Source organism: Leguminivora glycinivorella, chromosome 3 (genome assembly GCF_023078275.1).
Source record: "Leguminivora glycinivorella isolate SPB_JAAS2020 chromosome 3, LegGlyc_1.1, whole genome shotgun sequence".
In the NCBI taxonomy this organism is placed as follows: Eukaryota; Metazoa; Arthropoda; class Insecta; order Lepidoptera; family Tortricidae; genus Leguminivora; species Leguminivora glycinivorella.
The window spans coordinates 1,236,564-1,254,768 of NC_062973.1; the positions used below are offsets into that span (position 1 = coordinate 1,236,564).

The 18,205-nt window shown below is 39.0% G+C and overlaps 1 pseudogene; it reads right to left on the bottom strand.

The window, feature by feature from the left end:
* Positions 1-592: 592 nt before the first annotated feature.
* On the bottom strand, positions 593-7,659 carry LOC125242772 (annotated as a pseudogene).
* Positions 7,660-18,205: the final 10,546 nt, after the last annotated feature.

Genomic DNA, 18,205 nt, shown 5'->3' on the forward strand with positions numbered 1-18,205 from the left:
ACTGTGTAAAAACACATAGATCGGAGAGTGGGATACACAAAATATCTCATATTACTGATGTGCTAGTTACGGAAGCCTGCGTTTTTACCCTGGTCCACCAGGTTACCACCCCAGGTTATTAATGCCATTTTGGTGTGCAAATATGGAAGGATTGCAACACTAGTTACTGTATAAAACCACCAAAAATCTAAAGGGAATCTTTCAGTATGATGCTATGTATGTATATGTATCCATTTGTCGCGTGTTTGTTTCGTGTTACTGTCTTTTCCATCATTAATTGTATTGTCAGTCATTGTTTCATATCGTGGACACTGTCAATTTACATGTATAGTATCGTACCTAACTGTTCCCTGATGTTTGTGCTGTCACTCGTTCTAGTTTTAGTTTAGTTCTTAGCTTAGTTTATTAAGTCAGGGTCCCACTGAAAATCAGCGCCTCGGCTTGCCATGGCAACATGCTGAGTGGGATCATCCCATTTAGCATCTAGTTTAAGTTGTTTGTACCTCTACCTTGTATTTTTCCAATTTGATGTTAAATAAAGTATATTCTATTCTATTCTATATATTCTATTCTATGTAAAACCAAATTCTCAGCATCTCAAGTCATTTATTGAATATCCAGGTCATAGCGAGCCATTTACTGAGGAAGATGGGCGCCCTGCGGGTGGAAGCCGTTCTCGTCAGCAGTCCAGGACACGGAGTAGACACGCCGTCGGACCCGACGTAGTCGAACTGTCCGCTCCTCACGAAGGCTTCGGTCTCCTTGCCTTGGTTCTGGAGGCTGCCGCTCTCCTGGCTCTTGATTCCGTTTGAGGTCTCAATGCTGGAAGGAAATTGTTTTATTAATACAATGAATCCAGTATACGACACAAATAAATAAATATTGGGGACACCTTACAGAGATCGACTTAACCCCAAACTAAGCAAAGCTTGTACTATGGGTGCTAAGCGACGATATACATACTTAAATAGATAATACATACCTATTTACATAGAAAACATCCATGACTCAGGAACAAATATCTGTGCTCATCACACAAATAAATGCCCTTACCGGGATTCGAACCCAGGACCGCGGCTTAGCGGGCTGGGTCACTACCGACTGAGCCAGACCGGTCGTCAAACTAAAGTGCATTTGGGATTAGAATTTGTTTCCAACTTGTTTATCAAAGGAAAAGTACAAGACATATTGACACGATTCTCGTAATATTTTGTGACCACAATTTTTAATTTACATAACTTTTTTGTCGATCCAGTTGCCTTTTGAATGCACATAGGAAATCGACACAAAGACTCAAGCGCCAAAATAGCGTCTTAGGTTCTAAAGATTTTCTCATCGCCGCTGTTAGCTTGGCGCTGGGGAGCGGCGAGGGCCACAGTGGCGCATGGAAGAATCGTGTTTATTGTATAATGATAGGTACTTACTTGACACTGTAGCCGTAGACATCGACGTTGTTGTCGTATTTGAGGACCTCGGCCTGCTTCTCATCGCCGCTGTAGGCTTATCGCTGGGGAGCGGCGAGGGCCACAGTGGCGCACAGAGCGAGGATGATCAACTGGAACAGTGATGTTTATCTTATTAGTCTATTTGAATGTCACACTACTGGTTATAGGCTGGTGGTGACGGTAAGAGCGTCATACTTTCAAACCGGAGGTCTCGGGTTCGAACCCCGGCTCGTTCCTAAGAATTTTACATCGTGAGGAAACCGAAATAATTCCAATAAGGCCCGGTTACCTCTCGGGTTGGAAGGCCAGATTGCGCACTTAGTGCCTGCGCTAAATCTTGAGATTAGCTGTCAAAGCGAACCCCAGGCTCCCATGAACCGTGGAAAATGTCGAGATAACGGATGATGACACGTGATTACTTATAGGCGTCCTCTCATACCCTTATTGACCTTCATTATTACGCTCTAACATATCTACTATCCAGTATGCCCACATAAATTTTACTCATATTATTGACAAATTAAATTAATCTAATAATCATAATTACGCACAATGTTGTACGGAATACCAACCTCAATACTTCAACCAATTCAACTCTTTCTGCACTGTAATTTAAAGTAGGTTTTACTATAAACCTTGTCCACATAAGATTAACCTTTTGACCTATAATGCGTACGAGTCCAACGAGTGACCTTATGAATAATTTACTATCATGATCTATTTTGACATTTTGCTAATTATAATGAGCAAAACTTAAGACTGATTAATGGTAATTATAGACTAGAATAAAGTAGATCTTGCCAAAAAAAATCTGAGAATATAACGCATAACATGTTAGAAATACATAAATTATACTGTGGTATCAAATGGATGGTGATAAGCAATAATGTGTCAACCCACACGCCAACCATTTTGAGAAAATGGCGTCTAAAGATTTTTTCTCATTTTTTTGTGTTTCTCTTAAAAAAAATTGTTTTTTATATAGATTGTTGTGTTTTTCAGCTATAATACGTTCAGTAGTAGTGATTATTGTAGCTTAATTTCAAAACAAACTTCAATTTGACGAAATAATGCCCTTTTCTTTTATTGCGAATTGTTCGACGACGTCAAACTTTTTCAAGACTGTGTTATGATACTTAACCCACTTTTGCTAATTGTTTAAAAATATCTATGAGTCTTAAATAAACATGTTAAAGCACATAAATTGTTATTGTAAAATACTCTACCTATGCATATTTTTAACTTTATAAGTGTTAAGTAACATATCAGTCATGGTCACTTATGTTATTAGGTATAAATAATAAAATAAGTAATAATAATATAATAAATAATAGCAGAAAGTCTATGCATGGGCAAGCCGTATTCGCCGCTACAGAAAGCGTGTGGACCGATTCCAGCAGAATCGTCTTTTTCAAAGCGACCAAAGGAAAGTATACCGAAGATGGGAGGAAACCGACCCTCGTGTGTCTGACGTGCGGCTGCCGGATGCTACTGCCATGTCTGATTTCTGGCGTAGCATCTGGTCGGTGCCCGTCGAACACACGGAGGGTGAGTGGATGACCGTTGTCGAACGCGAGTGCGAGAGCATCGAGCCTATGGGGGCTATCACCATCAGCCCCGACGACGTAAGTTGTGCTACCCGTACGGCCCAGAACTGGAAAAGTCCTGGACCGGACGGATTGCACAACTTCTGGCTAAAATGGTTTCGATGCTCGCACTCGCGTTTGGCAACGCAATTTCAACAAGCCCTCGATCTTGGTTCTCTCCCACCTTCCCTAACAACTGGTGTTACTTTCCTGCTCTATAAGTCCGGTAGTACCACGGAAGCAAAAAACTACAGACCCATCACGTGCTTGCCTACACTTTACAAGCTCCTTACATCCATTTTGAGAGCAAAAATTAACGCGCATATTATCGCTAACAACATTCTGGCTCCCGCTCAAAATGGATGTAGGGTTGGGTCCCGTGGTACTAAAGAGCTCCTCCTCATAGACATGACCATCTGCCAACAAGTTCGGCGGAACAAGGGGGCCATTTCGGCCGCTTGGATTGACTATAAGAAGGCCTATGATTCGGTGCCTCATTCATGGCTGAGAAGGGTATTGGAGCTGTATAAACTTGATGCAGCTTTAATATCCTTCCTGGCTGCATGTATGAGGCAGTGGACCACAGTCCTTCGTCAACCAGGAGGCAGGGATGGCCCCCCTGGCCCGCGGGACTTCATAAGGATTGAGCGAGGAATATTCCAGGGTGACAGTTTGAGTCCATTATGGTTCTGCCTAGCTCTGAATCCCCTCAGCACGCTGCTGAAGGATTCTGGGCTAGGTTGCCGGCTTCGGAGAGAGGGTGAAGTCATCTCTCACCTTCTGTACATGGACGATCTCAAACTATTTGCACCGAACACCCAAGACCTGATGGTGCTATTGAAAACCACAGAAGTTTTCAGTACCGCCATCAGAATGGAGTTTGGTGTCGATAAGTGTGCGGTCATGCATGTGCAGCGGGGGAGGTTGTAAATTCAGAAAATTTACAACTTTCTGAGACGATGTCGTTCAGATCTATCTCTGAATCAGAAACCTATAAGTACCTTGGTATGTCACAGTCGTTGGGTATTGAGGATGTTGGCATTAGACGGTCGGTGAAGGAGCGCTTTTTCAGTCGGCTGACAAAAGTCCTTAACAGTCTTTTGTCAGGAGGCAACAAAGTGCGCGCCTTTAACGCCTGGGTAATGCCTCTACTCATATACTCCTTTGGCATACTACGGTGGACTCAGACTGAGCTGGACGCCCTGGATCGGAGGGTCCGCTCACTGCTTACCACACACCGTATGTTACACCCGCGCTCGTCTGTTATGAGATTGTACATCCCACGGAAGTGCGGAGGTCGAGGCTTCCTAAACGCCAAAGATCTCCACAACCGTGAGGTGTACAATCTCAGGAATTACTTCCTTAACAACGAGTGCGGGATGCATCGTGATGTGGTGGCAGTGGACGGAAACCTCACGCCGCTCTCCTTGGCGAAACAGAACTGGCGCAAACCTGTGGTACTAAGTACTGCGGACCGCAAGGCGGTATGGGAGAGCAAGCAGCTACACGGGCGGTTCTACAAGGCCCTCACGGGACCCGATGTAGATCTGCTCGCATCGGTGAACTGGTTACGATTCGGGGACCTCTTCGGAGAAACCGAGGGTTTTGCCTGTGCAATTGCGGACGAAGTTATGATGACGAACAACTACCGGAAATATATCCTGAAGGACGGTACGGTCGACATTTGTCGGGCATGCCGCCGTCCCGGAGAGTCACTCAGGCATATTATTTCCGGTTGTTCTCATCTTGCTAACGGCGAGTACTTGCACAGACATAATCTCGTAGCCAGGATTATTCACCAGCAACTTGCTCTTCAATACGGCCTTGTGGACCGCGAAGTACCGTACTACAAGTACTTACCTGCGCCAGTTCTCGAAAATGGTCGTGCCACGCTCTATTGGGATCGATCTATTATCACTGACAGGACTATTGTAGCCAATAAACCTGACATTGTGATAATAGATCGACTGCAACGCCGGGCAGTGCTCGTTGACATCACCATCCCCCATGATGAGAATCTCGTGAAAGCCGAGAAGGACAAGTCCAGTAAGTACCTAGACTTGGCTCACGAGATAACCGCCATGTGGGATGTTGAATCAACGATCATTGTTCCGATAGTCGTTTCAGCGAACGGTCTCATAGCGAAGAGTCTCGACCAACATCTTAAGAGACTCTCGCTAGGTGGCTGGATCAAGGGCCAGATGCAGAAGGCGGTGATCTTGGACACAGCACGGATAGTTCGACGGTTCCTCTCTCTGCAGCCCTAACCACCGGCAGCTTGGGCCCTGCCCCGCTGCTGGCGGCACCCTAGGTTAGGTTTTTTATAATGTGTTTATATGTGTTTTATATTGTTTTGTATGTGTTTTTGTATTTTACTTTTATATTCATATTATAAACAGCCTAGCCTAAGAAAGAAAATAAATAAAGAAAATAATAATAAATATTATAGGACATTCTTACACAGATTGATTGAGACCCACGGTAAGCTCAAGAAGGCTTGTGTTGTGGGTACTTAGGCAACGATATATATAATATATAAATACTTATATACATAGAAAACATCCATGACTCAGGAACAAATATCTGTGCTCATCACACAAATAAATGCCCTTACCGGGATTCGAACCCGGGACCGCGGCGTAGCAGGCAGGGTCACTACCGACTGCGCCAGACCGGTCGTCATGTAGGAATCAATACATTATTTATTAATCAAACCTTTTAATGATTTTTCTACTCCCGAACTGTTATTCGTCATTTACAGGATTGTGCGTATCGAAAAAACTGAAAACGCATTGTTTGGTTCTGTAATCATGGCAACGCATTGCATTAACGATACTGCGTGCGTGCGCGGGAAGGCTTTGGGCAGCTGAGCTGACAGTGCAAACCTTTGCAATACAGGAAACAGTGTGAATTTCGCGAGAATTATTTAAAAAAACTATTAAAAACTAAGTGCATGGTCGTTATAAAAGTATTGTATGCAATGGTGTTTAACTGACTCCAAAATACTCGTGGAAAGTACGCCACTCATATTTCTTGACCTCCTTTAAACGCCTGTTGAATAAAATACTATAAATTAACTATTAGAGTAATGATCATTTCTAGACACATATTTAAATTATCTGTGCTTTTTCAACAAAAAATCGTTACAAAAACCAAATAATCATCTTTAAAAAAAACAAACTACTTGTCTAAAATATACAACAAAATATTTTTTTACGCTAAGAAATAGACTAAGTCATTTAAATTATGAATAACTCATGACTTGTACAAGAACAAAACATAAAATATCTTTAACAAAATAATAAACTACCATTCAGTAAGTATTCAAAAATCAAACAATATTTTTATGCATACATTAACACGTCTTAATGTAATTAGTAATTATAAAAAAATAGTAGCTTATATTAGATTTTTATATACCTAAACACGTACTTGTAAAAAATGTTTGCAAATTATAATAACGAATATGTATATTCATGACTTAAAATGTTCAATTTCGTACTGAATTTACCATTCATGTGCAAAAATATACTAATGGACTAAGTCATAACTTATTCAAATATAAATTAATATGAACAGTTATATTCTACAATATAGTGTCATGGTACTTACACCAAAAACGAACAATTTATGACCCGAATATAATTTAACAATAATGACTTATGTTTTATAACACGGGTCGTAGCATAAAACAATGAATAAAATATCATTTTGCAATAATCATTCAAGTCTCATAGTGGGTAACTATGTCATTTTTTGCGTTTTGCAAGAATGAGTCAAGTGTAAAAAAATCGTTGAGTCAACCCTCATAACACATTATTGTAATTTAAATATGTCTTCTGCCAATTACTATAATAAGTTAAGGTTCTTGACACATTAATGCAAAACAGGCAACACACGATATAGGATTTGTGTTAACCTATTTTTTTACTTTTGGGATAGTAAAAATTTTCAAAATGAAAAGGTCATTTTTGCAAATAGAAGTTTAAAAATCCAGCTATAACATGGCATTAAAATCTCATTTTTTTAGTTTTTGTGGGTTGACACATTATTGCTTATCACCATCCAAATGACAAGTCAAGACTAGTTGGCTACTTCACCAAAGTGACACTTGACACTGACCATTCGTGCCTATTTCTAATTTGATAAGTAGCATTGTTGGACTCCCGGTTCGAGCGCCATCCTAGCGGTCTCGTGTCGTGAACAATTTCTTTTTCTTTTACTCATTAATGTTATTTAAAATGTAATATCGATAGCTTATTATGCAGTAAACTAATGTTGTAGTGAGAAGCTGAATTGCAACCCCGGCTGTCAAACGATAAGCAGCTGATTTTGCTAGGTCCCTTTAAAATAATTATTTTTTAAGGATATTTTGTGTAATAATTACTATTTTAAGTGTAAACTAAGTAGATTTAACATTAAGTTTTGTATAAATATAATAAGTGAAGTGTTTTAGTGACGTTTACCAGTGTCTTTGATGTATCAGGTTTGTAGCCGTTATAGGTTATAAATTTGAAATATCTGTTCGCCTTTGTACACTTTCTAGGTCGTATTGTCACTAGTTATTGTTAATTGTGTTTTTCAATTCAGTGTTAACGTGTGTACAAGGCTAGAACAAGTGTAGACATAGTTAAGCGTCATTATTTCATGTAAGTACCTACCTGCAACCGCTGAGCTTGAGTAAGCAATTTCTTGCTTTGTTTTAGTGTTTAGTACATTAAAAACCCATCTACAATGCAAACACGCAGAGCAGCTGCAGCAGCCGCAGCAGCGGCTCTCCAGCAGGAGCCTGAAAAGTGTGATAAGCTCCAACTTACCTTGCTGGAATTAAAACAATCCAAGGAATTTAGTGCTCAATTGCTCAGTGAAAGAGAAGACAGTGAGAAAGAGCTATTATTAGTAATTGATAGGAACGATAAGTTGAAAAAGGAACTGTGTACATTAGAGAGTGATTACAATAATGTAAATTCAGAGCGGGCCCGGCTTCAGGAGACGGTTGACAGGTTTATGGAGTGCAATGCTGCATATGAACAGGCCCTGAAAGACATCGACTCATTGGAGAGAGCACTGCACGACGCCCACGAACAAATCTACGAGCTACGGGAGGCCCAAAACCAAGCAGCTGCGGCACACACTCAGACCTTGTTCGAGGAACTGGTCCGGCCTGACTCCCAGTTGGTTACCGCAGCAATTGAAATCCCTTTGGTCACTACAGATTTAGCCAATGATACCACCACACCAAGGTTAGTAAATTGCAGCGGAAACAAACTAAAGAAATATATTAAATTGAATAAAGTCATTAGAAAAAAAGAAAAACTGTCAAAAATAAATAAAATGTTTTTAAAAAAATTAAAATATTGTAAAGTTAATATAGGCTTAGTGGATAAGTTGGATTTGTATTCTGCTCAGTTAGAAAATAGTAAATTACAGTATGAAACTGACACACAGGCGTTAAAATCAAAAATTCAGACTTTGGAGGATTCAATAAAATCTTTGGAAGGCATAAATGAAAGTTCAAAAAAAGTTATTAATGAATATTCTTTGGCTATGGATGACTTAATATCCCAGATAAAGCATAATTCAGACCGCTTTGAGTCGTTGACCAATGCCCAGTCATGTGCATGTAAGCAGGTGACCGGGGATTTGTCAACCAGCACACTCTACCCAAGCCTGTATGACAGTTTACAACAACAGCATATAAGTGGTAGTAGCTCTTTCGACACTTCTCTAAAATGTATACCTAAGCCTAATGTTATTATGTACTGTGATGAAATTGGAAGCGATATGAGCTCATTTCTAAACTTTTACTTAAAGGGACTTAGTACAATCAACCATTGTTTGCCTCATAGTAGTTTTGAAAATATTTTAAAACAAATTTTAAATGACAGTGATATTCATTCTCAGACGACACTGCTTATCTTTATGGGAAATAGGGGCAATGTGAACAAAAATAATTTGGTCAAATACTTTGAACAGTTAAACTCAATGGCAGTGCATAAAATTATTTTTTTCACATTCCCTACTGTTCCCAAATGTCAGAGGCAGAAAATAACACTAGACATAAGTTAAATATAGCTTTATATAATCTTTGTACATATAGTAGTAAGGTTAGCATAATTGACACTAACAAATTTGTTAGTAAATACCATATGCCTATGGTATTTTTGACTAAAGGTAATTGTTACCTTTCAAATTATTACAAAAGACAAATAGCATTATCGCTATCCTATTTACTTGACATTTCTGCCAAAAATTTGGCAGACAATTCTGCTCCTATTGAGCAGCAAAGTATGAACTTGGAATTGGTTCCAGTCATAACCAATGATTTAAACTAGCTTTTAAGACAAAAGATTCTGTCTCTGGCAATCTAGACTTAAGTAAATATAAGGAAAAAAACTGTAAGCAAGGGAAGTATATCCACCTGGTGCATCAAAATATTCAATGTATTAGAGGTAAAGATTTACAAATTGAACTTTTTATGAAGGATTTTTATATAGATATTTTATGTATTACTGAACACTGGTTAAAAAATAATGAATTAATGCCTCAATTTATTAATCACCAGGTAGGAAGTTCGTTCACCAGGCATAGTTCCATACATGGTGGGTCGTTAATTATAATAAATAATCAGTTAAAATTTAAGGAACGCAAGGATATTGTGTCCATGTCTGTTGAACGGACTATAGAACTAAGTGCAGTAGAATTGGAGCAATTTATTGTTGTGTGCGTGTATAGGCCGCCATTAAGTAATTTTGAATTATTTGAAAGCATAATGGAATCTGTGCTACTGAAAATATCGCCTTCCAGCAAGAAATTACTTATTTGCGGCGACTTTAATGTAAATATTTTAGAAAATTCGACATTAAGTTGTAGGCTGTTGAATTTTTTCAAATCATGTAATCTGAACCACATTTTTATGGAGCCTACTAGAGTGACTGCTACTAGTGCAACCTGTATAGATAATATTTTCACAGATATTTTTCCTATTACAAAAAATGTAATCAGCAATTTAGAGTCCGACCATTTAGGTCAATTAATGGTATTTGAAGCTGCTAGGAAAAATACCTTGAAAAAACAGATAACTTTTGTACCAGTAACCTCGGACCGCGTGGAAAGAATGAAACAGAGTTTAGTTCAGGCGCTACCCGTTCTGTCTCCAAACATGAGTCCTAATGATATGTATAATTCATTCTTTCACACATATATGGAAAATTATAATACGATATTTACAACAAAAACGGTCACGGTTAGTGATGCATCAGTTTTTAGTGAGTGGGCAACTGCAGAGTTACATCAACGAAGACGTGCATTGTATGCCTTGTATGAGGAACGGCGGTTTAATACGAGTGATGAATTTAAAGAACATGTCAAACAATTTTCGAAACAGTTTAAATTAGATTGTCATACCGCTAAACGTAATTATTTAAGCAAGAAAATTAAAAGTAGTTCCGATATAATTAAAGCAACGTGGAAAGTAATTAACGTGGAGACTGGTCGATCAAAGCAAAGAACAAATGAACTGAAATTAAAAATTGATGGCAAAATTGTAGATTCCAATTTAGAAGTAGCAACAGAATTTGAAAAGTTCTTCACTGATATACCAGTTTCCACAACTAGGCACTTAAATTCATCACCTGCATCTGCCGTTACATTGTTAGAAGATAATGTCACAGAATGTAGTAGAGACCTTGTATTTGAACATGTTAGTACCTCAGATATAATTAAGGCATTTCAATCAATTAATGTTAAAAAACTTGTGACCTTTGGGGAGTCTCTGTCCATGGTGTTAAATCTTTAATAGAAATTGTAGCGCCTGACTTGGTAGTTATCTTTAATAACAGTGTTGATTGTGGTGAGTTTCCTGATCTTATGAAACACAGTAAAGTCATTCCATTATTTAAATCTGGTAGCACATCCGACCCCACTAATTTTAGACCGATATCAGTGTTACCGACATTCAGCAAAATTTTTGAAAAGTTAGTGTTATTTCAGCTATTGCAACATTTTAACATCAATAATCTAATGCACAATAAACAATTTGGTTTTACACGGGGTCGCTCAACAACCGACGCTGGTGTTGAGCTAATCAAACAGATTTTCGATGCCTGGGAGGAGTCACAGGATGCCTTGGGTATCTTCTGTGATTTATCTAAGGCTTTCGATTGCGTCTGTCATGAAACACTGATCAGGAAATTGCACTACTATGGAGTGAGAGGATCGGCACTGAATTTAGTCAAATCTTACTTACACGATAGAATACAAAGGGTCGACGTGAATGGACAGCGCTCACCGGGGTCACTAGTCTCTATGGGTGTACCGCAGGGATCAATATTGGGGCCTTTCCTGTTCCTCATCTACATTAATGACCTGCCATATCTTGTAAAGACCCACCATGATATAGTATTGTTTGCAGATGATACTTCCCTTATTTTCAAAGTCAAACGTCAGCAACAAACTTGTGAAAATGTAAACAATGCTATTTCCGAAGTAGTTAATTGGTTTAGTGTTAATAACTTATTGTTAAATGAGAAAAAGACTAAATGTATTAAGTTTGTAACGAGTAATGCTAAAAATGAACAAGCAAGTGTCGTTGTGAAGGATGAGGAATTGGAACTGGTAGATAGTACAGTTTTTCTTGGCATAACTTTAGATTCTAAACTTCAGTGGGGTCCCCATATTGCTACCCTCTCGAATAGACTGAGCTCTGCAGCATTTGCAGTGAGCAAGATCCGTCAGTTAACAGACGTGGAAACAGCTCGATTAGTTTATTTTAGTTACTTTCACAGCATTATGTCATATGGTATTTTACTATGGGGCAGTGCTTCAGAGATAAATACCATATTTGTTCTGCAGAAAGAGGGCTATTCGAGCAATATACAAAATGAACCATAGAGACTCACTTAGAGATAAGTTTAAGGACATTAATATAATGACAGTGCATTGTCAATATATTTATGAGAATATTATGTATGTACATAAAAACATTTGTAAATTTAAGAAAAACTGTGATGTACATAATATAAACACTAGAAATAAGCATAAGCTTGCAGTGCCCTTCACTCGGCTCCATAAAATTAAAAAATCATTCATGGGTAATTGTGTAAGATTTTATAACAAACTTCCTAATGCCATCACTGAACTGTCTTTTAATCGATTTAAACATTATGTAAAGCGTATACTGATCTCTAAAGCCTACTATAGCACACAAGACTACATGAATGATGAAACACTGTGGGATACAAGTATTGCTGAAAACCATTAATTATATAGCTTATTAATGATGATATTGATAATTCAATGTATTTTTACACAATTTTTTTGACATTTAGAATTTATTCTAGAAGTTTTTATACTAGTATTTTTTTATACAATTTAGATTGATATCATTTTATTAAATCAATGTAGTTTTAAAACAATATTGTTTATTGCACCAATAAATTGCTCTGATATTTAGAATAAGATGAATATTGTACACTGTTGACAATTTAAAAGTGCTTATTGTAAGCCTATTTGAATAAAGAATATTTTGATTGATTGATTGATTGACTGATGTAGAATTAATCTCGAAACGCGTTTGTCGTCAACGGCCGGTAGTCCACGTGCTCTTGTAAAATCTAGCTATGAATTTACAAGTGCTAACACACCGTACACTGTCGTACTTACCGTACCAAAATCACTATATTCTGTCAAACAAGTCTGTCAGTAAATAAGAACAAAGAAAACTATAGGTATCCTTTTCTATAGCACCCTAAATAAAAGGACGCATATAGTTTTCTTTGTTTTTATTTACTGACAGACTTGTTTGACAGAGTATAATTAAGCTGGCTTCAATTTAATAAAAAGTAGTATTATAACTCAGCCTCAATTTGACCAGGCCATGAACGGTGAAGTTACTTTTTACTCAGCCTTTATTTAACTTGCAACGTACCTAAGTACCTACTACCTATATATTAATGTTTGGGGGAAATTTTGAAATAGGTCACTTTAACCGTTCGAGCTACATTTTGCACACATAAATGTAAATCACGTAACAATGCAATATTATGGTATCATGGAGCTGATTTGATGATGGAGCCGAAAGGTGGTCATAAGAGCACTGTTACTGAAATGTCGTATCGACATCAAGTTAGGGGTTTTTAGAAATGTCTCGGAAATCTATAGATGACTATTGAAAGAAAAGTACAGTTGGCGATTAAAGCTTGTGCCAAAAATGAAATTTTTGCGAAAAAACTCAAAAATTAGTTAAGTCACTTTTTTATGAAGCCTATTAAGCAACACGAATACTCACGGATTTCATTTTTGAGGTGGGTCTGTGAAGTGACTGGTGGACACTGTGCTAGTTCGTCGGACGTCGAATCTTATACATAAGTATACTAAGTCGGACTTACATTTGCATTTCTTTAAATGTTGAATGATAATTAGGTCGGTTGTAGATTTTTTTTTTAATATTATCAATTTTTTAATAGTTCAGTGTTCAGAGAATACTAGAGTAGGCAGAGCACTTGAAACTGTACGTTTCAGTGCAACTCTGGGCTTGTTCAGAGGATCATCATCCCTTGCGTTATCCCGGCATTTGCCACGGCTCATGGAATCCTGGGGTCCGCTTTGACAACTAATCCCAAGATTTGGCGTAGGCACTAGTTTTACGAAAGCGACTGCCATCTGACCTTCCAACCCGAAGGGTAACTAGGCCTTATTGGAATTAATCCGGTTTCCTCTCAATGTTTTCCTTCACGGAAAAGCGACTGGCAAATATTAAATGACATTTCGCACATATGGTCCGAAAGACTCATTGGTACGAGCCGGGGTTCGAACCCGCGACCTCCGGATCGAAAGTCGCACGCTCTTACCACTAGGCTACCAACGCTTCAGAGGATATTAGAAAAAAATAGGTGAGTAGAGTTTTTTTTATTTGATTTGATTAAAATCTTTTTTGATTAAAATTAAAATATATTTAATAGGCCCGGAGCGTGTCTGAGAGGCTCCCAAGCACGCGAAGGCCGCAGGCCGAGCTGCGGGCAGAGTGCTCCCAAGCACGCGAAGGCCGCAGGCCGAGCTGCGTACAGACTGTGCTCCCAAGCAAAACAATAACAAAAAGTATCTTAACAAGCGAAGCGGCGGGCCGAAGGCCCGACGCGGAGCTTCGACCGAGCGAAGGCCGAAGGCCGAGCTCCGCGTAGGGCCGAAGGCCCGGAGCGTCCCTGATCGGCTCGCCGGCGGACCGGGAAGTTGGAGCTTAAACACGACCCAATAGTAAAAGTGTCTTAGAGAAGCGAAACGACGGGCCGGAGGCCGCAGGCCGCAGGCCCGTCGTGAGCTTCTCAAGACACTTTTACTATTGGGTCGTGTTTAAGCTCCAACTTTCCTCAACCCCCACAGTAACTACGCGGAGGGCCGAAGGCCCGGAGCGTGTCTGAGAGGCTCCCAAGCACGCGAAGGCCGCAGGCCGAGCTGCGGGCCGAGTGCTCCCAAGCACGCGAAGGCCGCAGGCCGAGCTGCGTACAGACTGTGCTCCCAAGGAAAACAATAACAAAAAGTATCTTAACAAGCGAAGCGGCGGGCCGAAGGCCCGACGCGGAGCTTCGAAACCGAGCGAAGGCCGAAGGCCGAGCTCCGCGTAGGGCCGAAGGCCCGGAGCGTCCCTGATCGGCTCGCCGGCGGACCGGGAAGTTGGAGCTTAAACACGACCCAATAGTAAAAGTGTCTTAGAGAAGCGAAACGACGGGCCGGAGGCCGCAGGCCGCAGGCCCGTCGTTTCGCTTCTCAAGACACTTTTACTATTGGGTCGTGTTTAAGCTCCAACTTCCCTACAACCCCCACAGTAACTACGCGGAGGGCCGAAGGCCCGGAGCGTGTCTGACAGGCTCCCAAGCACGCGAGGCCGCAGGCCGAGCTGCGGGCAGAGAGTGCTCCCAAGCACGCAAAGGCTAAAGCAAAAAAGCAAACAAGCATAGCTCAAAAACAAAAAGCATAAGCATAACTCAAAAACAAAAAGCAAAAGCAAAAGCAAATCAAAATCAAATTTAAAATCGACTGCTGAGTTTTTTTTTCTGAATTTCATCATATTGTTTTATAACCTATTCACGGAATGCATGGTAACGTCGACAACCCGTTGTGACTGAGATCAAAATAACTATTTATGTAAAGTTTCCTATATTAAAGGTTAACAAGCCTTTGCAGTTACAGGCGTCCAAACGGTTTGTAAGTCGTCTTTATTTTATTATTAGACTTATAGACAAAATCGAAATATGAAAAGTCTATTGAAATTTGACAGATCCTGTTCCGATTGTAATTTATTGATCATTTGGCTAAATTCATGATGTCACCTTTCAACGAACCTATTGATATGTCAGGACTATAAATAATGGTCGAACTCGTTAACATTTTTATGAGTTCAATAGAATAATTGATTTAACGTTATAAGCATAATCTGTAAGTCTGGCAACACAATAATTAGGCTATAAATTGGAATGAATATCAAAGATACATATCGTCACTACCTTTAAAAAATCTCGTATCTTACGCTGCTCCTCAAAGTTAAAACGCAGTAAGTCTATATGCATTCCATACATACTTACTACAGTTTTCTTTTCATTGACAGACGAAGATACAAGATACTCAAATGAAATCTTTAAACTACACGCTGACGATGGGTTACTGCGATTATTATACCGTCATAGTTATTTATGTGATTGGATACTTTGTAGCAATATGACCAGTCTGTTCTATTCAAGTTATTCATGTAAAAAAACTAGAATACAGTTTTATGACCTATAAATACATATACAGCAAGAATCAGTCTGTGACCTATTCTTGAAAACATGTTATAAACAAGTTTGCCCAATTTCTGCAGCCATTTAAAATGGGTGCGCAAGCGCATCCTTTGCATAACCTGTTACCAGTTGACAGAGGCGCTAAAATATACTTATGCCACTGGAACGCTGAACCCTGTGTATGTAACTCTATAGGTATCTATATAACAGAACAGGCAGAATAATTTTGGTCAGAAACACACTTCGCATTGTTTCGCAGAAACACTTTTGGTCGAATATTAATTTTGCAGAAAAAATAGTTGGCATTATTACAACCACGCATATAACACACTTGGCCGGATATTGTTTTGCAGAAAGTTAGGTACTTTTGGTTGAATTTGATTTAGCATAATTGTATGTACCATAATAATCATGTAACACACTATTACAAAAGCAAAATTATGACACGCTATCAAAAAGGAAATACTGTCCCAGAGCCACCGTTAGGTACGACGACGAGCGAAGCGAGTAGGAGTGTTAGTTATCTTGCATCCCTAATACGTCGGACTCACTATCAAAAACCAAATTAAAACGAGAAGGACAACTATGCCACCTAAATATTATGCGCGTGACTTCTGCCAAGAACTATTATAATACGAATCATATAAATGCGAAAAAGTTTCTGCAAGACATTAGTGAACCATATAACATAATATGTTCTACCACATATATGTTTTAAATCTAGAACCTAATTAGCACTGATGGAGTCAATAGGTCATGCCTGTGCGATATAATTTGCCTATTTTAATACCTACTTGATTATCTATAAAGTATGAATGTCAAATCCTAATGTCAAGAAATGAATATGAAGCATTTTCTGAATATAGGTAAACATCCTAAACGACCACTACTACACAACGTAGGAGGAAAGATACTTATAACCTGTTTTCCATAAAAACTTAGTTTCCATTTTCCTTCCTGGATATTAACAAATGGTAAATATTTTGATAGGTATATTTGTGGTATCGAACTTACCTTTAGGCAATTAGGTAAGTATGTTCTTTTTGTTGTCAAAAGAATATTTATAATGCTTTTTCTGTTCGTCCTTATTTTTCAGATCATGTAGGTTATACTTCTGTTTTATTTGAATATGTGTGTTAGACTCATTTTTTGAGACCCAAAGTAACTAACGTCTAATGACATGAACTTTTGTCATGACTTATTTATAAAACAACAAAATGTCAACCTAGACACTGCTGAAGAGAGGAAGTACTAAAGGATCTCATCAAAACGGATACCGACGACTGCCGACCTGGTGCCGTAGCCAAATGGTATTTCTGCGACGCGACACGAAAACGTAACGGCGCGAAAGATAGTCTGGCTCTGTCACGCTAATACGCTAGAGTGATAGAGATAGATATCTGCGAGCGTTTCGTTTCGTGAGCGTTTGTGCCATTCGGCTACGTACCCTGAACTGACAATATTTGACGCTACGCGGCGATCAAAACCCTCTGTCGCAAGAAAACGCTAGTGTGTGTCAGATTACACCCTTACCTAGAAAGCTAGTAAAACAATCACAATTTCTGTCGCACATTTCAATAATACTGTTCACCATGTCACGTGGTCACGCTGGTCATGCAGCAGAAATTACATCATTGGCTCAGTGACCCAAAAAGTGTTTTTTGTAAAATAAAATAATAAATATTATAGGACATTCTTACACAGATTGACTGAGGCCCACGGTAAGCTCAAGAAGGCTTGTGTTATGGGTACTCAGACAACAGTCCTTTACATACGCCAGTTTTCTTGATGCTAAACATGTTTTTGCTAATTAGTGGCCTAAAGCTGCTGCAGATCCGCCTCAACGATGTGTGATTTTTTTTTTAAATGGTCATAATACCTAAGTTTGACACAATGATAGACAGAAAATGCTAATTCATTAGCACCACGACTGGTATTGTCTTCAGTTTTTCTAATTTTCAATGTTAAATTCAATGTCTATCATTTTATAAAATGAAGTGTCTGATATTTAGCTCCAATCCTCCTCGCACTTTCCGTGCCAATACAATTCAACATGTGAGTACTTTCATAATAAGAGTTGCAATTTGACGACCGGTCTGGCCTAATAATCTAGCGGGTAGAATCCCGGTAAGGGCATTTATTTGTGTGATGAGCACAGATATTTGTTCCTGAGTCATGGATGTTTTTTTTGTATATAAGTATTTGTATATATATATATATATCGTTGTCTGAGTACCCACAACACAAGTCTTCTTGAGCTTACCATGGAACTCAGTCAATCTGTGTAAGAATGTCCTAATAATCTTCTTCTTCTCGTGTCGATGGTTTCTTTTCTTTTTATATTAAGCGGGATCAGAAGGTCGCGACGCTTATTGTCCTGTCTGTCGCGTCCCGTAGATCT